The following is a 23570-nucleotide window of genomic DNA, read 5'->3' as shown; positions in this document are numbered from 1 at the left end:
TCTTGCATAAAGTGGACCAGAGTTTGCTATGGCTTGGAGGGAGCGATACTCCGCTAAATCATAGCAAACTGCAGGGTCCTGATGGTGGGTACCCCGGGACATTGCTGGAGCCAGCCGTGGGGGTGGCAGTCCCCAGAGCCATATATGGCTCTAAGGAGCGGGGCCATGTGGCCCACCTACTTTGTATTTGCCGGGGACGTGGTAGACCTTGGGGCCCTCCGCAGTCAATTAAAAAAAATCCCTAGGGACGTGTGGTCCCTGGGACTGCAGGGCGGTATGCACAGCCCCCATTGCATTTTTTAAATTAAATTGAGGCTCAGGGGAAGTGGTGCCCCTGGGAGTGCGGGAGGTCCGTGGGAGCCCCACTCATTCATTTACCATGACTCCCAGGGCAGCAGGGGAAGTCATACGGCCCTCCCCCGCATGACGCATCACTTTCTTATTCGGTAGGCTGAGGACCCCTGGCTGTGGCAATAACCCATAACATACCTAATGTAGCTACTGTGACATACTTCATAGGCAATACCACTTTTCCTGCAAAAGTACAAGTCCCGCAGTCAAAACAGCAGCAAAGTATGTAATGTTAAATATGCCAAATAGCTGTACCTAAAAACCAGTGGCCTTTTGGCCATAATGGTCAGGATACAACAAGCCAATATCAATTCCAAGTATCAACTGCTCCATCACATGATACCAATCTGTGTTACTCATTTCTGCTGGGTCCTCAGGTGATGCCTCACTGGCTGTCATTGATGCTGCACAGTGTGTCTCACACCTATTTTGTCATATAATACCACCCGTATTCTCTGAGTGCCTTCAAATATTGTCACATTGTTTGTTTCTATATGCCCTCACAAAAATCCATACTTTGCATCTTCAGTTCTCAGTGCCAACTGCCTCATCCCTTGGTGCCACACCTCTCTTTTCTAAGTCTGTGCTGCTTCCAGGGAACTAGACTGCCTGGTTCACAGGCACAGTGGCTTTCTCATGTGATACTATGCTGTGCATTTGCAGGTGTTCCATGCCTGCTATGTCAGGTGATTCCATACTGGGATATTCCCAGATCCTGCTGGCTCCTCGGAAGATGTGTTTCTCAATCTCTGTTATTCCTCGTTGTATACTACACTGTGTTTCCTTGATAGATCTTAGCATGACATAAGTAAGTGCTCTGCATAGGCAAAGTGCACAGCAAACTTATAGTAAAACATCGTTTAGGGTCATTAGTTTACTTTTGCCTGTTTAGTCACTGTCAACATACCTAACCAATTTGCCTCTTCTACAATCATCAAATGTAGCTATGCATACTCTTTACTCCTTCTCTGCCCAGCAGATTTAGTCCCCATTTTGTAACTTTAATTGTTTTAATAACACACCAATGGCACCAAGCACTATACAAATGGTACAGCGCAATACAGTACAATGTTAGGTTAATTGAGACTCATTCATTCCTCTGCCTGCATAGTTGTAAAAAAAAGTCATAAAACACTTGAGATGTACATAGCACTATAAATAAACAGTGTAACCTCCTTTTTAACCACATTTTGACAACAGAGGATAGATTATGGAGTGCTTAAATCACTGGAAGGATGTTACTACCCTTGTGAACGGCATAGAATCATGACCATAGTTGCGGAACATCACCCAGGATAATGTGTCACCTAGTTAAACACTTAAAAGGTCCCAAAAGCTAGAGCTATTGGCTATGCCAATGCTTGTTGTAATTTGGTGTGAATCTGTTCAGTAGTTTTGGAGTTATTATTGTATCTATCTGTTCCCTATCATTTCGGCTATCTTCCTCCCCTTGGTCCTGTATCCCACCTGATACTACTGTAAAGCGCTCGGATACCCTCAAAGGTCTGGTTTGCACTCTATAAAATACTAAATAAATAAAAAATTAAATTTAAAAATGAAAAATGAAAGAAAAAAGATATATGGGTCACTAGAGACGTGGATCCACGCACCAACAGCAATGCCGTGATTGGGTGGCTGCAACTTGAGAGAAAAGTTGTGCATGCCATTTTACTGATCGTAATACGGTTCCTGGGAGGGGAGGATAAAGTGTCAATAGGATTTAAGGGATCAGGATGGAGGGAGGGGTCTGCCAGGGACCCGTCATGGGCAAGAAATTCCCCAAAAATGTTTTTGGAAGGGCGGGAGTGTGCATGAATATTGGCGGATCCACTGCGGCGCACAGTGTAGCCCTCTCGTGTGAATCTGTGACTGACCCACAGATCCAGATCCCAATTAAAAAAATACACCCACTCATAAACCCATTCACACACTCACTCACACACCAACTTAAGCACCCACACAACAGCTCAAGCATCCATGCAGCCACTCACACATCAACTCAGAGACCTAGGGAACCACTCACACATAGACCCATTCAGGTACTCACACACCTACCTATACAGTCACTCACACACCCACTCAGAGACCCAGAAAATCATTAACATACCTACTCACTGATGCACACAGCCAGTCACACACATGCATTCACACACCCACTCTCATTCCCACTTACATACCCACACAACCACTCACACACCCAGACAACACTCGCACACCCTCACGGCCAATCACCAATCCATGCACCTACTCACCCACCCAGAAAACCTCTCACAGACCCACAGACACTCACACACCCACTCAAACACTCACATACACAGCCATACAGCCACTCTCACACCCACTCACAGACCCATGCATCCAGTACACATGCACTGACACACCCACTAGACACTCCCCCACACACCTACACACCTACACACCCACATTACAGGGTTGTTATAGTTGGGGAAATAGCATTAAAACCATAGAAATTCACTGAAAAAACAAAGGTTACAGTGATGTTACAGTTATGTTCAGATTTTACACACACAAAACCATATAAATTCAGCAGTTACAGTTATAGTTATCTCCAGTAACTATAACTTGTGCCCTAATGTAACTATAACTTGCGCCCTCGTCATGCACTACTAATTACCCAACATAATACATCACTCATGACATCTTCTATGACATCATTGATGATATCACTAAAACCTTTGCAGTGAAAAAATTGATAAGAAAACTGTGCATGGCGGGTGTGTGAGTTATAGTTACTTGAGGTAACTATTACTGTCTGATATTTATATATATATATATGTAAGTAGTTAGAGTTGGGACCAAAGTTTCCAAAGGAAAGTGTTTTTTATTTTGCAAATAACTATGGCGCTGCTTGACAAATCAACTGCTGTGTTGAAAGTTTCGTGGTGATCTGTCAAGCGGGGGCCGAGAAAAAAGGAGGCAGTCCCAAAATGCGTTTTCCCCATGTTATGTCAATGAGGATTTTTAATTTTTAATTTTTTCAACATGACTTCAGCCTGCACGGCTGAACAAAATCACATCAAATTTGGTGGAAAGCTAGATGTGGGCCCAGAAAGCATGCTTTTGTCATTTGGTGTAAATCTGTTCAGTTGTTTCTGTGATGTTCAAGCTTAAAAATATAGATATCTGGGAGCCGAACAACCTACTGAAACCCTACTGAAATTTGATTGGCTGACAAAACTTCAACCAGGAAGTGTTGACAGACAAATTTGGGATTCAGTTGAACCGAGTCCCACAATAAATTTTAAAAAAAGAAAAGGGCCCAGGGTAGAAACACCCTGAACCCCTACCCCTCTTGGGAGGGTCCCACTTGGACACCCCAGGGCCCCAAAAAGTTTTTTTAATTACATTTTTAGAAGGATTCGCAGATCCCCCAAAAATAAAAGCACAGGCTCCCATGCTTTGTTTATCACCAGCCCGGGGGCATTTGTAATACGAGGGGGGGGGGGCGGGTCCCAGGGGACCGCCGCCTTCCCAGGGTTTTTTTAAGCTATGGGTGGAATAGGTAATGAGAGGTATGGAGGAAGGCCTCATGTTGGGCTTTTTGAAGATGGGATAAATGGACCGGTAGCAGCACTGATGGACTGACACAATGGCTGAAGCCTCGCGAAAAGACGACATTTCTGGTTGCTTTCATGAGGTTCCCTTTAGGGACCAACTTGTGGGAGGGAACCTCAAGAAGTGTAGGTTTCAACAGTGTAAAGGATAGATGGCTGCCAGCAGGGAGGCGGCTTTGCAGATATAGCATTGCTTGAAGTATTAGCCCATGGCACCCTTCATACACATAAGGTAACTTATCTTTGCCTGGGTTCCAATTTATCTGTTTGCAGGGCAAACTCCTAAAAAAGCCCAGTGGGGGCACAACAAATAAAGCAGTAGTATGCCTTTCTTTTCTGAACATGGTGCCCAAAGTAACCAAAACACTTACATGGCTTCCAAATTAAATAAAAAACAAGAGAGTGCAGCGGCTGTGAAGAAAGATCAAGCACTGCAAGTTAAGCAGCAGTAAACAAACATGAATACTTAACACGAGCAGAGGAAGTCCAACAAAAATAAGAGTGCTCTCAAATTATCCTACATAACCTGAAAAATAAGAGCAGATGTAACAGGGGCAGTCCTCATTGGAGGATACAAAAGTCGAAAAAAGAGCTACTACTAAGCGTTTTCATAAACAAAAGCCAGCATTTACAAAGGACAATAAGAGGAACAAATGAAAATGATGGGCAGTGCTTTAAGCCCATATTGTAGATACGTGTCTCTAAGAGACAGCATGCATGCGCTGCACAGGGGACACCTCAAAACCACTCTTTCTTGACCAAGATCTAGCTTTCTGCCAAATTTGGTGTAATTCCGTTCAGAGTTTCAGGCGGCAGTCATGCCTAAAATTCCTATTGGAAATTGCATGGGAAAATGTGACTTGGGAGCCCTTTTTTTTCAGCCCGCTTGACATGTCACCCCAACAATTTCCAGACAACAGTTGAAGTGAGTGGCAAATGAGTTTGAAACTTACGGGAGATTTGTCAAACAACACCATAGTTATTAGCAATAGAAATGTTTTTCCTATGAGACTAGGTCCTAACTATCTACTGCCAACCTTGATCTCTGGCAATTCGTAGTCTCTGCTGCATTGGTTTTGCGCCGCACTTGCAGTGCTTAATTATAGTTCCGCCCAGTGGGCGTGCCCCGCAAATGGCATTGTGGTCTTTGTAGTATGCAGGTAAGTACATCCATCATGGCATGTAGCAGTGACTTTGCAAAAGTTTCTTCCCTATAGTAGGTTGCATGTGCAGAATGCGGCTGAGTCCCTACACGTATTTTTCATCAATGCGGCCATGGTGTTCCATGGACACAGTAACCTTCACCCACGTTTAGGAGCTGCATGTGTAGCAGCGGGGCTTCCTCGCGACCCGGGCACGGCTGCCATATATTCCAAATGTAGAGCACCCAAGATTGAGGAGCCGCATACGAGCGTGTTGAAATCCTTCCTTATTGATGGATTGCAAGGAGGAACAGCAGCGCTCCCACAGCGCATGTTACAACAAACATATTTCGGGCTCCCTGGCCCGTGATCTCTGGCAATTCGGAGTCTCTGCTGCATTGGTTTTGCGCCGCACTCGCCGCGCTTAATTATAGTTCCGCCCAGGGGGCGTGCCCCGCAAATGGCAGTGTGGTCTTTGTAGTATGCAGGTAAATTAATCCATCATGGCATGTAGCAGTGACTTTGCAAAAGTTTCTTCCCTATAGTAGGTTGCACGTGCAGAATGCGGCCGAGTCCCTATACGTATTTTCCATCAATACGGCCACGCTGTTCCATGGACGCGGTAACCTTCACCCGCGTTTTGGTGCACCCAGCCCTAATGGAATCCCTCAAGCTCTATATAAAAATCACTTTGAGATTTGGGCAGAGAAACTGAGCATATGGTTTAATTATAGTTTGCAAACCAAAATAATTCTGGAAACCTGGCGATGTTTGATAATTTGTCCAAAATTCAAGGGTGAAGACAGAACAGGCTAGGCAAATTATTGTCTGATAGCGTTATTAGACGTCAGAGCTAAAGATTTTGCTACAGTCCTTAGAAAGATCCTACCAGATGGGCAGAGAAGAAGCCAATTCCAATAAATCAGTCTGGCCTTGTAAGTAAGTAATAGTTTATTGTCTGGTCAATTAAAACCTTTACAATTTCTCATAAAAGAAAAGTTATAGCAGCAAAGTTCTTTCTGCACCTCTTTTGCTTTGTTCTGCACTTCACTTGCCTCTTTCTGCACCTCTGTTGGTTCTTTCTGTACTGATATTGATTCTTTCTGCACCTCTGTTCCAAATTTTTGCATCCCCTTGCCTCTTTCTGCACCCCTGTTCAATCTTTCTGCACCTCTTTTGCCGGTTCTGCCACTCTCTTGCTTCTTTCTGAACTTCTCTTGCCTCTTTCTAAATGGGAAGTACAAGCTGTCAAGTTTAAAGGTCTGTGTGCTCTCGTGACTGAGGTATATGTCTACTTGTATATGTATTCTTACATGTGTAATGCATCTGAAGATTGTAGCTTAAAAAGCGAGTTTATTTTTATTTATTGGGATTTTATATAGCGCAGACATTATCCAAAGGTGTCAGAGCGCTTTACAAAAGAACCAGTTGCGTTACATAAGGACTTTGGATTACATGAGTTACATAAGCGATATACACAGGAAAAATTGTAAATGTACAAGTTGTAAAGTCACTCAAGGAACAGATACAAACAGATAAACTCTAAAATCACATAGGAATGGTAGTAAGTACAAAGGTCAACTACATATACTTGTGGTTAGAGATAAAAATATATACAAATTGCAAATTCACTCGGGATTACATTTTAACAGGGATTAGGCTTGGATAATTATAGATTTATTTATAGAGCAGAGAATTCTTGCCATCATTCAGCCAGATGTTCGGGGGCAGGTGAAGGCAGAGGGGGGAGAACAGAAAGAAAGGGAAAGAAAGGCAGATAAGGACAGGAAAGTGAGAGTGAAACAAAACAGGAAAGGAACCAGAGATATTAACAAGATCTGCAACGAGGAGTAGGTCCAAGACAATAGAAAAGTTGCCCGGCTGGAGACAGGCTAGGACAGAGGAAGAGGTCAAAGATCACTAAGATGGTGAATCAGGGACAGGGAAGTCAAAGAAGAAAGTCACAAAATGGAAGGGAGCATAAGAGTCCAAGTCAGAAAGTCAAGGGAGCAAAGTCCAAAAACACCAAGAGCAAATTTCGCGGAGGTTAACTAGAGGGGGAAATGAGCAAGAGAGTCAGGAGGGGGAGGGCAGTCGGTTTCAAAGTCATAGCAGTACTGTCCGTGAGCAAAAGTTGAGGACGTGCCTGAAGAGCAGTCCGTCGCAGTCCAAGAAGAGGTAGCCATCGGCGTCCAGCGGCAAGGGCTTGTGGCCACTCACGCGCCCTCCAGGAGCGAGTCTGGGTAGCAATGCACCGCCTGCCCCTGCGTTATGTAAAGGTAGCCGCCGTTATTTAGCATGAGCAGCGAGGCTGGGGCGGCGATGAGGACAGCGGGGCGCTCCCCTCCAGGGGCTGCGCCCTTCTCGTCCTTGTCACTGTGGGCAGCTCTGCGCTCCATGCTGGGACCGGGAGCCGCAGCTGTACGCGTGCACCAGGGCGGCCTCCGGTCAGGCATGCTGCACTCACCGCGCCATGCGAGTCAGAGCCGCCTGGTCAGCTACGACGTCTCCTCAATCAGGGCACCTCCGCGTACGCACCCTCACAGCTACAATACTCGGGGGCAGCCCGGCGACTCACTCCGGCGTTAGAGCGTTATAGTGTTCTCCCACCACTTTGTATAACAGGCACTATCACACGCTGGTCCTCACAGTACCTGGCAATGGTCAGGAGTATGCGACATCCAGATCCACACGCACACTCCCAATCCAGGATTCCACTGTCAGGGGAAGCATTGCAACAGAACCCCAGCGCTCACCATCTACCTTCGTTCCCAAGTCTATGACAGTCCGGTCCAGCCGACATTTTGTGCACTCAAAAAGACACAGGGAAGGAACACAAACTTTGTGTTCTGCTGTATCAGCTACATGATTAGTACTGTGATACTCCAGGTAGCTCCTAACCAGCTTCGCTGCAAAACGATGTCATTTTTGGGCATCGATTGTCGGAGGATCCGCATATATTGAACAGTTCTTTAGCCCGGCTGGCAGATCACAACTGGCCTCTTAGCTCAGCAGTCCTATAGGTAGTCAAATCTTCTCAGTTCTGCTCTGTGATTCAGTTTCACAGGCAGACATGTCTTATGTATATATGTGTTATAGAGCCACTAAAATATACTTTTGAATACCCATGTGCCCTGTATTGTGAGCAGAAAGAAATGCATACACGTTTTTTACACAAATCTACAGAGTATGCTGTTTGAAACACAGGTATTCAAGTGTTTGTATGTTTATTTACACTTAACATGTCACTAGGTAAAAGCATAGACATACATGTATACCTTTACAAACTTGGTCAGACAGTTATATGCTTAGGATTGCTGTTTTATATTTGGTAGGCCGAGCATTCTGTGCAGTCGATTAATAGTGAACCTTCAAGAGAAAAGTGAGGGTTAAGACATCTTCGGAGAAGTATTAGTGATTAGGGTATTTTGTATGAGTCTGTTGTAAGGTATAGTCAAAGTAGGCCTGTTTCTGCTTCTCTGTTCGTTCTTTCTGCACATCTCTTTCTTCTTTCTGTGTCTTTCTTCCTCTTTCTGCACATGTCCTACCTATGTAGGCATAGTTCAAAATTAGCATTTAACAAACCTTAGAAGTTCACTGGAAAAAACAGAGGTTTCAGGGACGTTATAGTTAGGGATTTGCATTTTAAAAAACCTTGGAAATTCACTGAAAAAACACAGGTTTCAGGGATGTTATAGTTAGGGATTAGCATTTAATCAAACCTCAGAAAATTCACTGAAAAAAACACAGGTTTCAGGGACATTATAGTTAGTTGGACATTTCACTCATATAAAACCAGAAAAAGTTGGCTGTTATAGTTAGTAGAGCTAACTAGAACTCGTGCCCCCGCAATGTACTGCTGATAACGTCACATATTACATCACTCATGGTATGGTTAGTGACATCACTGATGACATCTCAAATGGCATCACTGATTACATCATCAGTGTGATCATCTGATGTGCCTCCACACATCCTAATATAACCTTTGATACACCCACTCTAAAATTCAGACTACCAATATATCGAAAACCATAGACAGACCAATAGCAGTTGGTACATACCCCCTCAGTGATTCATACGTCTACACACACATCCACTCATTAGCACGTACAGTCACTCATACACGCAGTCATTCATCAATACAGCCACTGATATATCCACTCATACACCCCTTTAGACACTCACACACTGCCACTCACCCAAAGAGTTACTCAAACCCCTAGTCAGTCACCCAATAAATTAATTACACTGCCATTTACTCACCTATATCGTTAAACACACACACTATCTCACTTATTCATACAGATAGTACCATATACGTACTCTCAACAATTACTGACATAAACACACACTTAGCCATGCAGCCACTATCACAATCACTCACTGTCACATATACTCACTTATATACTCCAACACTCACATATACTGCCTTTCACATATGTTCTTACTTACACATATACCACTGAGACATCCATTCACTCACCAACTCAGCTATACATTTACTCTCTCACCTATACAGTCCCTAATACACGCACTCATGAACCCATACACCCAGTAAATCATCCACTCGCATATCTGTGCAGGAAGTCACACACACCCCACCCACCCATACAGGTACTCATACAACTAATCATTAACCCATATAGACACTGATGTAGCTACTCACCAAATCATGCAGCCACTTACACACCAATTGACAGGGTGATACAGACATTCACACGGATTAATCATTCACCCATGCATTCACTAAGACACGTTTAATCACTCACTTATAGTCAGTCAGTCACACACCCACTAAATCATCCATTCAGACACTAATACACCCACTCATTCTTCAATACACCTTGGCATATTCATATATAAAAAAATGTAATTGTTTAGAAACACTCAGTCACTGGAAGATGTCATCAGTGATGTCATGAGTGATGTCACTGATCATGTCATGAGTGATGTATTATGTGACGTCATCAGCAGTGCATTGTGTGGGCGCAAGTTACAGTTAGCTCTATTAACTATAACCGCCATATTTCTCTGGTTTTATACAAGTGAAATGTCCAACTAACTATAACGTCCCTGAAACCTGTGGTTTTCTCAGTGAATATACATGTCCACACGCTCCAGTCCCTCAATTTTTGCCTGCTGAACTCACGGCGGGTGCATGTCCGTTGCCTGAAGGGGTGGATTTCATGTTTAAACATCAGGCTCCAAGAAATACGGGGCACTCTTGAGGTGTTAATTTCCATTATTTATTCAGGGCAGACGCGTTTCGGCGGAATGCATTCTTCAATGCCTCATAGAATAAAAACAGTATGCAGAAATTAGTTCATTTTAAATTAACACCTCAAGAGTGCCCCGTATTTCTTTAAACTGTTTTTTAAATATAAATATGGAGTCCTGTACAGGATGTGATTCTTGGCATTTTGTATGCAAACCCATTTATATATTTAAAGTGTAAAATATAGTGAAATTAATACTTTATGTAGATCTTATGAGTAGTAGTTTACTTGTAGGGTAATATAATGAATGTGTAGTAATGCTAAACACTAATTACAAATTCAATTTATGTATTTCACGGGTTCGCGATATCATCGCACACACTACCAGGCCTTATCGCCGGATCCGCATACGAATCGCGACTCCAGCGTGAGTTTTAACAGTTATATTTCACTTAATGCATAATTTACAATTTATTCTTACTTTAATATTTTTGTTGAAATTATGTTAAATCTCCTTGCTTCTTTCAACAATGTAAATCCGGAATAACGACCCGGACACAACTTATTTTTCATTTGTAATGTTAATACATATATAGACAATAATAATCTCAAGTTCAGGGTTACAGTTTTGCTAAAATAGTAAATAAACTTGTATATTTTTTTTTAAATAATTCCAGGAGTCGCAGTACATCTGCATAGATTGCAACTTCCGGATTCACGTACAGGACGCAAATCTAAAAAAAAAAAAATCAACAATAATATTATTTATAGATATAGATTAATTGCATGAGGAGAAGCAGAACCTTTCGGAGGAGGAATAGGAGCCACCACCGTAAGTAGGAGGAGAGAGTGGTATGGGAAGTTTTTAGATTCCAGAGGTCCAGAAGAAAGTAAACACGCAGAAGGTGACCTGCAACATATGCAAGATGGTGCTGTCTCGGGGTTCCGAGAAAAAGAATTTCTAAGGGACGTCTTCATTGTACAAGCACCTGAAAACAACTTGCTAGAATTAATGCAAGTGAAGCTGACCAAGATGCGCAGGCTTCTACATTAACGCCTGGCGACAGACTGCAGACCATTCCACTGACTCTGCCTGATTTTGCGAAAGCTGGACTTTTCTTTTGTGCCCCAAATGTATTACTGTTTTGAGTGTGGAGGAACACGTTGTCCAAACCATGTTAGACACCATTACCATTGATAAACAATCGTTGTTAATCCCCCCCCCCACAATTAGGCACGATGTTATGTGATTTTTTTTTTGTTTACATTATCATTAAAAAAAACAACACACAAAATAGTTAGAAAAAACAAAATATAAAACAGTTTAAAAAAAAGAAGAAAAAAAGGTTCTTACGGAACCACCTATTCTGGTTTGAAAAATAAAAAGTATATGTTGTGTGAATAGATGAAGCAATGGATAGTGTCTGTGTGATTGGATGAGTGCATACATAGTGTCTGAGTGATTGGATGAGTTAATGAGTAGTACTTGCAAGAGCGGAACTTGCAAGACTTAATGCAAGGTAAGGTGACCAAGATGCGCGGGCTTCTATATCAAGGCCTGGCAACAGACTGCAGACCATTCCACCGACTCTTGGATGAGTTAATGGGTAGTACTTGAGTGAATGGATGAGTGCAAGGGTAGTGCCAGGGTGACTGGATGAGTGCAACTGTACTGCCCATGTCATTGAATGACTGCATGGTTAGTATTTGAGAGAATGATTGAGTTCATGTCTAGTGCATACGTGATTAAATGAGGGCATGATTACTATTTGAGGGATTGGATGAGTGCATGGGTAGTGGTTGAGTGAATGGATTATTGTATGTGCAGTGCCTAGGTCATTGCATGAGTGTATCAGTAGTGGCTGAGTAAATGGATGAGTGAAAGGGTAGTGCCTGGATCATTGGATGAGTGGATGGCTAGTGCCTGGGTGAATGGGTAAATAGACTGAATAAATGCATGAAAGAAAGGGTAGTGCCTGGGTGATTGGATGTGTGCACGGGTAGTACCTTGGTGATTGACAAGTGCATGGATAATGTTTGAGTGAATGTATGAGTACATGTGTACTACCTGAGTAAATTGATGAGAGCATGGGTAGTGGCTGGGTGACTGCATGAGGGCCAAGGCTCGTGGCTGAGAACATGGTTGACTGTATTCATAGCACCTCAATGAATCGTTGAGTAAAAGGCTAGTATCTGAGTGAATGGAAGAGTGCATGGGCAGTGCCTGGGTGAATGAAAGAGTACATGTGTAGTGCCTGACTAAATGGTTGAGTGTAATAGGGCATGGGTGATTGGATGAGTGCAAGACTAGTACGTAGGTGATTGCATGAGTGCATGCGTAGTGCCTGGTTGGTTGGATGAGTCCATCGGTACTGCCTGAGAGAATCAAAGATGTATGTGTAGTGCCTGAAAGGATGGATACATAGAAGGACAGTGATTTAAAGTTTGGATGAGTGAATGGGTAGTGCCTCAGTGATTGTATGAGTGCAAAAGTAGTACCTGCATGATTGAATGAGCACATGGGTAGTGCCTGAGTGAATTGATTAGTGCAAGGGTAGTGCCTGCATCATTGGATGAGTGCATGAGTAGTGCCTGAGACAATGGATGAGTGCATGAGTAGTGCCTGAGACAATGGATGAGTGCATGGGTAGTGCCTCAGTGAATGGTTCAGTGCAAAGGTAGTCCCTGAATGATTGGAAGAGTACATGGGTAGTGTGTGGGTGATTAGAAGAGTACATGGGTAGTGTGTGGGTGATTGGATGTGTGCATGGGTGGTGTGTGGGTGATTGGATGTGTGCATGGGTGGTGTGTCGGTGATTGAATGAGTGCATGTGTAGTGTCTGGTTGATTGAATTAGTCCATGGGTCCTGCCTGAGAGAATCAAATACTGTATGTGTAGTGCCTGAAAGGATGGGTGAGCGAAAGGATAGTGCTTGAATGATTGGATGAGTGTATGGGTAGTGCCTGAGTGAATGCATGAGTGAAAAGGTAGTACCTGGGTGGTTTAATGAGTGCATGGGTAATGCCCGAGTGAATGGATTAGTGCAAGGGTAGTGCCTGACTAAATGGATTAGTGACTGACTGAATGGATTAGTGCAAGGGTAGTACCTGGGCCACTGGCTGAGTGCATGGGTAGTGCCTGAGAGAATGCATGAGTGCATGGGTGATGCCTCAGTGAATGGTTGAGTGTAATAGCAGTGCCTGGGTGATAGGATGAGTGCATGTCTAGTACCTAGAAAATTGCACAAGTGAATGAGTAGTGTCTGGATGAGTGTATGGGTACTACCTGAGCAGTCCTTAAGTGAATATTTGAGTGCATGAATAGTACCTGAGTGATTGGATGAGTGTATGGGTAGTGCCTCGGTGAATGGATTACTGCAAGGATAGTGAGTGAGAGATAAGATACGTGTATGGGTAATGCCTGGGTGACTGGATGAGTGTATGGTAGTGCCTGAGTGAATGGATGAGTGTAACAGCACTGCCTGGGTCATTCGATGACTGCATGGGTAGTGCTTGTGAGAATGCATTAGTTCATGGCAAGTGCATGAGTCATTGGATGAGTGCATCAATAGTATTTGAGGAAATGGATGAGTGAATGGGAAGTGCTTGAGTGAATGGATGAGTGTATGTGTTGTGTCTGGGCCATTGCATGAGTGCATCAGTAATGGCTGAGTGAATGGATGAGTATAAGGTAAGTACGTGGATTATTGGATGAGGGTATGGGTAGTGCCTGAGTGAATGGATGAGTGCTTGCTTAGTACCCGATTGAATGCATGAGAGGAAGGGAAGTGCCTGGGTGAATGGATGAGTGCATACATAGTGCCTGAGTGAATTGATGAGAGCATGGGTAGTGGCTGGGTGACTGCATGAGTGCAAGGCAAGGCTAGTTGCTGGGAGAATTGATTATTGTATGCATAGCACCCGAGTGAATGGTTGAGTGCAAGGTTAGTATCTGAGTGATTGGAAGAGTGCATTGGTACTGTCTGGGTGATTGGAAGAGTGCATGGGTAGTGCCTTAGTGATTGAATGAGTGCATGTGTAGTACCCGACTAAATGGTTGAGTGTAATAGTAGTGCCTTGGTGATTGAATGAGTGCATGACTAGTGTCTAGGTGATTGGGAGAGTGCATATATAGATAGTGCCTGAGTGAATGGATGAGTGCATGGGCACTGGTTGGATGACTGGATTAGTGCAAGGAAAGGGACTGGTTGATTGTATGACTGAGTGGGTAGCACATAGGTGACTGCATAAGCGTGAAACCGCTCCTTAGGAATAGGATAATACTTTTCAAAAAGTCTAGAACATGTATTTAAATTTTAAACATTTCTGCAGTTTATAATGCATATTGTACTATGTACTCTTACTAGTACTTAGTAATTTAGATACATCATTCATTAAACCTATTTTCGAGTGGTATTATCCTAAACAACATTCAAATTGTTTCCAATCTTGAACAGCACCTACTGTAAAGAAGAAAAAGAAAAACAGTTATTTGATGATAATATTTTAGAGAAATTATAATATATTTTTGAGAACACAACATTAATTTACAATTACATAACATTTTCAGTTTACCTTTTTTGCTGTTCTCAGATTGCACATAACGTCACTATACACAGTGATTTGACTTTAGCTTCATCATTTAACACCGGGGGAAAAAACAATAAAATTGAGAGTTAAAAAAAAAAAAGAATCTGCATAGTACATCATTATCAATATGTGTAACTAAGTGTTTTACCTATCTACATTTTATTAATCACTTCTTTCATCTACATTAACACTATTATTTATCACAAATACATTTAAAAAATGTACAATCTCACTTACTTTTTGGTACAATATTGATAACAAATATATAAACTATTTACTTTTAAACACATTTCTCAAAATGTAATATCAATTAGGCCAAATAATAATCAAAACACTAATTATAAACACTAATAGACTGCAGTGCTTTCTAATTTCTGTTGACATCTTCCCCAATAGGCCGAATGATGTATTCAAAACTTTGGCTGAAGAAATAATATATAAGAATTTGCTAATTGAAAAGGCAATCTAGCTTTGAATTCCAGAAGGGCATCATTGAAATGTGTCCATCCTTTGTTACACTTCAAATAAACAGTATAGTGCCCAGATGTTGTAGTAGGTCCATCATGAAAAATAATAGCCACTGGTATATAAGTTCTTCCTGAAATAGATATTTGACTTCCTTTAAAATATTATTTTTGTTTCCAATTTTCTTCCATTTGCTCTGTAACGTTGTAACATTAAAATGACATTTTCCAAATCTTTCTATATGTAATGTAGACAATATCTCTGATCTACAATGTGAACATGTCATGTCCCGATTTGCTGTTTTAATACATTTTTTAAATGGTACTGATTTGTAGTCTGATATTGTTAAGTATAGGAATCATTCTGATTGTATTTGAGCGGTAGAACTGAATGAACACTCTTTACAGATATGGTCCCTGTTGTAACTTAGTCCAAATAAGTTATAAATGTGTTGTAATGCTCAAAGCATGAACATTCTTGTGCATCTTGTTGTATGTTTAGAGTAAATGTCAATGACGAGTACATATATCTAAAAGATGTTGAATGCCAGAAGCAGTATGTATTTTACTTCACTTACCAACTGTTGAAATAAATGATGTAGTACAGAACAGTATATTTTTTCATGATTTTCCATGATTTCATGATGAAGATGTGGTAAATGAAACACAACATTCAGAATCATATTAGCATAACAGTTGATATCTGAACTGTTTTCCAACTGGTATCCAACAAATACCATCAACACGTTTCACTTTATTTTTCTTTACACCTTTAACTTTCTCTTCAATTATTTTCTTATTTTCAAACTCAGTTTGACATATTTTCGTTTTGGACACACTACACATTTCTTATATATTGGATATTCACCTAAACGAGGAGCATAAAGTCTTCTTAAACTATTGCACTCTCTTACACAATTTGCATCAGCACTAATCTTTTTCTGATCAAAATCTATCAAGTACAAACCAGACAATGTTCTCACTCAAGACAAGGCAACATATGCCATTCCCTCTTTGAAAACTGTACTTCCAGTATTTACAAAAGCTGTGTCTATACTTTAACATATGCAGTAACTATTCATAAATCTCAAGGTTTTAGAGAGAGGAAACTGTTGTCTACGAACATACAAGTCTTTTCGAAGCAAAAAATGTACAACACAATGCCCTATCTGTCTTGCCTCATTAATATGGTCACATTTTACAATCAAAAGATCTATTGCATCTTTATTTGGAAAATTAATAAAATCAACAACTTTTCCTATTGCTCTATTTAATAATTCTTCTTCTACTCTCAAAATATGCCACAAAATTACTCAACAGTTTTTACATACATGTAAACTCTTTTCTAATCTTGCAGTTTTAGATACAGACTTTTCCAAAGAATCCAATTTAGTCTGTAGTTTCTGAGTAAGAAGAATTGTAACTGGGGGGCGCTAGAGGGCGCCGGACAAGATGGCCGCACTTGCGTGAGGCTCTGTCGAGACCATCTGACATTCGCCCATTAATCCTGCCATCTCCAATAACTGCACCCTGTACTTAAGCTGGGGGGGCCCCGCTAACATCGGGGGCTCGCTGAGAACTTTTTTTTCCGACATCCGGGGCCGCACTGAGCGCCCTTGGGCTCGAGCCGCTCTGAGCCGGGATCCCGCTGGCTAAAACTTCGCGCCCCGTGGAGGAGGCATACCGCTGCTGGCCGGGCTGAGCACTCCGCTGGATCCTGCGGTTGTTGCCCTGTAGGAGTGGAGACCGGGACCTGTGGAGTCGAGGTAGCGGTGGAGACGGCCTGCGGCGTATCCCCGGAGCGGCGCCGAAACAGCGAACGGCCTGGACCCGGCCCTGCTGGTGTCGGTGAGTGGGGCGGGGCGCTACGCAAGCCCGGGGCTGCGGAGGTGGCGCCGGGCCTGGCTAGGCCGCGCCGCGCGAGCTGATTCTAGCGGGGGCAGGGCTAGGGGGTCAGCGGAGTGGTGGAACGGCGCAGTGGTGACTCTGATGGTAGCGGCCTATCACCCTGGGATGTGTCTGCGCGTTGCTCCGATCGCTGCTATTCTGCTGCAATGCATAGTTATGCTGGATGCCTGGCGACCTGCAGAATGCCCGCCATATTGTGGCTTTGATCTCCGGACACAGTGACAATCAAGGCCCGATAGGTGTGGTGTGCCCAGCGACCGCAGTCTCGGAGGAGGGGGCTGGCTGGAGGGGACTTTGGTGAATATGGTACTGACCCTATGACCACCTTGCGGACACCGGCTCGCAGCCCCAGGGGGGAGCTTTGAGAACGCCTGAGATCGCCTAGGGGTGCTTTTTCCCGCCGAGCGCGGAGGAACTGCCTGAACTGTGGAAAGGAGCATTGCTGCGGGCTGGAACTGGCGAGGGACACCTAGTATATACACTAGAGCCACTCTGGGAGCGTCGCCTGGCGCATCTGCTCTGCAAGACTGCGCATTTGTCTGTGCTGTATTATTCGCCACCATGGGCAGACCGGAGAGGAACCAGTCGAAAATTACGTTTGAGGCGAAAAAAACTGCGCTCATGTCCTCCCAGGCACCCGCTGACGCTGACCAGGGGGGGGCTGTGGGGGGCGCCCCGAATTTGGAATCCACGTTGGTAGCCATGCAAAAAACCCTACAATCCATTGAAGGCACCATGGAGTCAGTCAATCACCGCCTAGACCAAATGGCGACGCAATTTGACCGCCAAAACGAGCGAATGGGGGAAGTGGAGCAGAGGGTATCTGCCACGGAGGATGGACTTGCCACAGTCTCGTCTAAAGTATTCAGCATGGAAAGGGTGCTGGCGGTCATACAGGCGAAGAACGAGGAGTTGGAAGGGAGGTCCAGAAGGAACAATGTAAGGGTCACGGGCCTGCCGGAATCTACAAGCGTTGGACGCATGGAGGACTACATGGAAAGAATGCTCATTGACATTTTTGGGGCTGATCAGCTGTCTCGTGTCTTTATAGTGGAGCGTGCCCATCGCTCTCTGGCCAAACGGCCCCCGCCTGGGGCACCGCCGCGGCTAATTGTGGCCAGAATTCTGAACTATAGAGACAGGGACACTATTCTTCGGCTTGCAAGGGAAAAGGGCTCCATTGCATATCAGGGTAACAAACTTGAGTTCTATCCTGACTTCACCATGGCGGTGCAGACAGCTCGTAAAGAATTTGCCACGGTGAAACAGATGCTGAGGACTGATAACGTTGCATACGCCATGTTGTATCCTGCACGCCTCCGGATAGGGCCTCCTTCGGATAATAAGATTTTTTCTTCCCCCAAGGCGGCCATGGACTACGCCAAAAAATTGAAAAAACGTGCCAAAGAGCCGAACGGACGACGGGATGCTGAGGATGAGAGGCAGGATGAAGTCGCTTGAACTGTTTTGTATTGTTGACTGTGGCGGGAGCGCTGCTGCGGAGCACCGCGCTATGTCCTACATTTGATTGTCATTGCCAGGTCATGGAGCCCACTGGTGCCTGAATTGTTTTGTACTAATAACATGAAAATTGTGGAGGGAGGGACGTGCTGGCGGGTGGTGTCTCCACGACTGCTGTTGAATTACGATTGGCTGGGTTCTGTCTCCAGTGAACATAGTAGAGAACTTGGCTGGGGATCGCTGGGTCTGGGGAGACTCACGCAGGGGCTGCACTGCATGTTCGTAACGCTTTCAGCTACGTATATTGCTCTATTGGTTGTGGGCACGTCAGGGGCGCTCCTGGCAATGTACTGAAGCTTGATAGTTCATTACTGGATGTCTTGATCACAGGATCAGGGATGCAGGGTTGGAGATGTCATTATTGAGTATGGTCTACACTCTCGTCAAATCCTGACGGGAGAGGTGTGCCGCTACGCCCCCCGATATGGGAGATCCCCACACACTGTTGTTTGAATCGATGGGGGTTGTGAAAGGGGGGGGTTTGGGATGGCTTTGGCAAATTGGGTACGCTGAAGTGGGTGGTGGGATGGGGGATGGGGCTTTGGGGGTTGTTGGGGGATTGTTCTCTTTCCTGGTCCGGGATGTGGGATTTGAGATGCTGGTGAACTGTGCTCAGCACTCCTGGTTGGGATTCGGCCTTTTCTACAGAGGAATTCCTGTCAATTCCGGGTTGAGGGGTGCAGAGGGATGGTCTCTAGGGTGGACGCGGGGACAGATCTATTGGCTTATGGGAGGCTTGACGACTTAGCGATATGGACAGGGGGGGTAAAGTCACGTGTGTTACCTGGAATGTGCGAGGTCTCAATAGGCCGCAAAAGACTAGGCAAATGCTTGCTTTTTTGAATAGGCATGGCGCACAGGTAGTATTCCTTCAAGAAACACACCTTCAGGGTAAGGCGGCTGAAATGGTGGGCAAGCAATGGGCGGGGGTGCGATTGGCCACTAAGTACTCTTCCTATGCACGTGGGGTGATGATTCTGATCAAGAGAAGTGTTCCCTTTGAAGTGATACATGAAGAGGTTGACCAGGAAGGTAGATATGTCATTGTACAGGGTAAATTGTGTGGTACGCTGATTACTCTACTCAATGTGTATGGTCCAAATGTCGATGATCCTGACTTCTATATTACACTCTGGAACAAACTCTATCTGCTCGCACCGTCGGCTATCCTTTGTGGGGGGGACTGGAATGTCACGCTGGATTCAGATTTGGACAAGAAACAAGACAGGCCTACTGTGCGCAAGAAAGCGGTGGATGCGGTGTGCGAGGGTATGAATGGGCTACAACTGCTGGATGTATGGAGATTGCGTAATCCGACCAAGCGGGCGGGCACTTGTTACACATCAGCACACGATACGTGGTCGAGACTGGATTACTGGCTGGTGACTCGGGATGTGAGTGGTTGGGTGGTGAGTGCTGAACATCTGCCTCGCACTATTTCTGATCATGCACCTGTTACACTGGTACTGCAGATCCCAACGCATGCTCCAGCTCCTTTCACCTGGCGACTGTCTCCAGGGGTACTGACTGATCAGGTGTTGGCTGAGCGACAGACAGATCATTGAGGAGTTTTTCGTGAAAAATGTGGGATCCGTTGACAATATGAGTACAGTGTGGGAGGCCTTCAAAGTGACGGTGAGAGGTGCGTGTATAGGTCTAAGATCAGGGGTGCTCACGTCCATCAGGGACTCCATGACCAGGTTGGAAAGGGAGTTGTTGTCCCTCGAGCGGCGACTGGAAGGGGGTGCGGAGGGCACGATACTTGCAGACATTAGATCAAAAATCACTGAATACAACGAGTTGGCGGAGCAGGAGGTGAAATTCTTGTCCAAACATGCTACAGCTAGATACTATAGCGAGGGGGGCAGACCAGCGAAGGGACTTGCGGGTCGCATCAGGGATCCATGGGCACGACACTGCACGGTGCAAGAGATTGAAGATCAAGGGGAAGTGGTGACTAACACAGAAGGTATCTTAGCCTGCTTCTCGAAACATTATGCGCAACTCTATGAGCACAGGGACACGGCTGACGAGGAGGAAGTGAATCGGTATTTAGAGGGTGTCGCCTTAGTATGGCTATCCAGAGGTCAGCAGGAATTCCTAATGCATCATATCACAGAAGCCGAATTCAGGGACGCAATTGCAGCTCTTCCGAATGGGAAGGCGGCTGGCACGGGTGGTCTGCCCTCCGAATTTTATAAAACGTATGCGGATTTGCTGATTCCGCAGCTGGCACAGGTCTTGGAGGAAGCGTTTGAGTGTGGACGACTTCCAGCGACTATGAGAGAGGCACTGTTGGTGGCGCTGCCTAAACCGGGGAAACCACCGAATAAGTGCGATTCGTATCGTCCCCTTTCACTCATGAACACCGATGTCAAAATAATTGCCAAAGTGTTAGCTACGAGATTACGTTTACTTCTGCCAGTCATGGTACTACCGGATCAATCAGGATTCATCCCCCTCAGATCCACTACACATAATCTAAGGGCACTTTTTGCGGTGCTACACCTGCTTAAACCAGACCTGCCTGCAGCAGCAGTCATGCTTGACGCGGCCAAGGCCTTCGATTCGGTGGCGTGGAAATATATGCTTGCCGTCCTGCACCGGATGGGGGTACCGCTCTTTTTCACATCACTTATTGCTCTATTGTATACTGCGCCCACGGCGAGAGTTAGGGTCAACGGTCATGTGTCCTCTTCGTTCCCGATACAGAGGGGGACGAGGCAGGGATGCCCTCTGTCGCCGCTGCTATTTGCCATCATGATGGAGCCTTTGGCCTGTATTTTGCGGCAGAGGTACGCGGAAGCGGCGTTGAAGTCCCCCCTCAGATCTTTGGCTGTGTCAATGTACGCGGACGACATGGTCCTATATGTTAGAGACCCGGTAATTCATCTTGAAAATATCCTTCGCGAATTCATTAAGTTTGGTCGACACTCCGGACTGTCTATAAATTGGGACAAATCCGTAATACTACCGCTCACGGACGCGACTCACCAAATCCCGCTGGAGTTCCCTCTGGAATGGGCGACGGAGTCGGTTCGCTATCTGGGCATCTGGGTGCATAGGGACTGTCAGGAAGTCATACGGGCTAACTATGGCGTTGCCATCTCTAAGTTGGAAGATCAGGTGGCGCGATGGACTCGTCTCCCCCTGACGCTGGCTGATCGAATTTCTTTAATTAAAATGGTAGTGCTGCCGAAATTTCTTTATCTTTTTGTGAATATCCCTGTCCCGTTGAGGTCGCATTTTTTTGCAAGGTTGAAATCTCTATTGATCTCACTCACCTGGGCCGGCAAGAAACCACGTGTGACTTGGGATGTACTGATCAAGCCGTATGCACTGGGTGGGTTCGCCCTGCCGGACATGAAGCTATATTATCTATGCGCACAAGCGCACTTTGCGAGTTACTGGATAAATGCTCCACCGTATACCCCGCATGTGGCGCTTGAGGCAAGTGCAGTTTTACCATATCCACTGAGGGCCATGATTGCTAACAAACATTCGGTATTTGAGAAGGGGGAGATCGATACTGTGCGAATCACGGCGACCGCCTGGGAGGACCTTGATAGACGGGCTGCCAGATTGCCATTATATGCGCCGGCTATGCCGCTACTGTACCACTCAGATGTTTCAGTGTCCAGTGAGATCGGGGGATTGCAGGTTCTGAGGGAAGCTGGAGTACAATCCATGGGGGACCTCTTTCCAGGGGCGTCATTTCTCTCCTTACAGGCCATGACAGCACGCTCCACTAACACTGTTATGGCTACCTTTATCTATGCTTGTCTGCGGGCGGCAATAAGAGATTTGTTTCCAACGTACCCGGCGGAGCCTTTAACGCTCGGGGCATTACAGCTGCTCTACACAGCTAAAGACAGAACCAAATTGCTCTCTAAACTATATAAAGCTGCGCAGGAGGATGAGGGAGGGGGAGCGGTCTTGGCCAGAGCACGCTGGGATAAGAGCCTGCCAGAACCTCTGAGCGATGACGAATGGAATGAATGTTGTAGCATGACTGGGGGGTATGTGATTAATGGCAACTTCCGCCTTCTGCACTATAAATTTCTGCATCAGTGGTATTACACGCCGGTCCAGCTGGTTAGATATGGGCTTCGGGCTACTGCCCAATGTGTCCGGTGTGGTGCTGACGATGCCGATTTTGTACACCTGGCCTGGGGATGTCCGCGTGTGTATGACTTTTGGAGGGAGGTAACTGAGAGACTGACTGTCATGATATCAAATGAAGTCAAGCTGGATGTGCGCCTCTGCCTTTTGGGCATTGCTTCTGGTGTATCAGCACAATCGCGACGGCTTGTGGTACTGGCGCTACAATTGGCTAAGAGGAGAGTTGCTATAGGATGGGGAGGGAGGAGGGCACCTAATGTGCAGCTGTGGCTGAATGACATGGCCTACTGCAGGGACCAACTGCACTGTTACTATGAGGGACTGCCAGAGAAGTCTCGCCCGCAGGACGTGTGGGCTCCGTTTACGCTCTATGTGCTGTCTCTGGAAGATTCTGATAGTGAGAGGAGTGAGATCGCTGATTTGTCGGGGGGAGAACAGGAATCTGCTTGAATGCTGCCTAAATGCGTTAGAGACGTATGTTCTATGTAGGCTGTGTGAACAGCGGTGCCCTTTGGGATCTTCACATTTGACCTGGGAATTTGATGTGTTTTGGCCACCTTTTGGGGTTTCGCAGTGATTTGGGTGTTCTAAGAGAGACTGTGGGAAGATACCTACCTCATTCATATACTTTCTGTTACCTGATGTACCGGCTGACTCTTGGATACTATACATATCAGA

Source organism: Lissotriton vulgaris, chromosome 12 (assembly GCF_964263255.1).
Source record: "Lissotriton vulgaris chromosome 12, aLisVul1.2, whole genome shotgun sequence".
In the NCBI taxonomy this organism is placed as follows: Eukaryota; Metazoa; Chordata; class Amphibia; order Caudata; family Salamandridae; genus Lissotriton; species Lissotriton vulgaris.
The sequence above is the reverse complement of the archived record's forward strand: the minus strand, read 5'-3'. Positions refer to the sequence as shown.